The sequence below is a fragment of the Furipterus horrens genome, unplaced genomic scaffold, assembly GCF_987537825.1.
Source record: "Furipterus horrens unplaced genomic scaffold, mFurHor1.1.pri manual_scaffold_12, whole genome shotgun sequence".
NCBI classification, from domain to species: Eukaryota; Metazoa; Chordata; class Mammalia; order Chiroptera; family Furipteridae; genus Furipterus; species Furipterus horrens.
The window spans coordinates 81,181,247-81,182,204 of NW_028327182.1; positions in this window are offsets into that span (position 1 = coordinate 81,181,247).

Here is a 958-nt window from a genome sequence, read left to right on the forward strand (position 1 = left end):
GACCTTCAGAATGGCCTGGGATTGTTCCTCTGATTGAGCAGACACTTAAGGCTTCCACCAAATTCCTCTTCATCTTTTGGGGCCGACCTGAGAGAAGGTGGCTGGCACAGCTGGGCTCTTAGGAAGGGACCTTGGAGGCCCAGTCTCCTGCTCAGAAACCAGGAAGGGAAATGTGCATCCATGCAGGACCTGGCTTCTGGTGGTCTGCAGGCTAAAATAAAGGAACCCACTTCCCCCTAAGCAACTCAGTCGGAGGCAGTTTTCATTCTTAAGAATTCTGAGATTAACTGGGGTAGGGAAAAATCAGAAGAGAGAGGTCACTCCCTTCTGGTCCCTGAAGTTCACTTTCAAACTGTGTCAGGACTGGGCTAGTCCACGTTCTCCATCTATAACCTTGACAGAGCCTGAGCTCCTAATCCCAGTTAAGGCCAGTGATGGCTCTGAAGAGGACAAGGCAAGAAGGGTGGCAAAAATATTAAACTGCGGAGGGAGACAGAGTGTGATCCAAGAACCTCCATGCCCCAACCCGAGGGCCAGAGCACCAGGCTAAGTTGTACTAACAACTCATAATACTGCTTCTTGGCTCCAGGTAGTAGTACCCTGGCCCCAGTCCAGGGATGGGGTGGGGGGCCTCACTTGCATTAGGAGAAAAGAGAGCTATGTCACAAGATCAGGAAAGAGGTGAAAGGAAATGAGGTGAGGATGGACACCCTGTTTAGTCCATGCCAATGGACTAGTACCACATGCTAGGTACCACAAGCTCCCGACTGCCAAGCAAGAGGAGGCTGTGAACCATCCCAGCCCAGGACACGCAGGTGAATGATCACAACCTCAAAAATGCTGGAACTGGAAAGAGTCCAGAAGGACTTCCCATTCAGTGGTTTTCTGATCATACTTCATGAGGCTCTAGTATTTCAAAGTAGTTTTCCATGGGGCCACTGATGTGGAGAGGAACAGG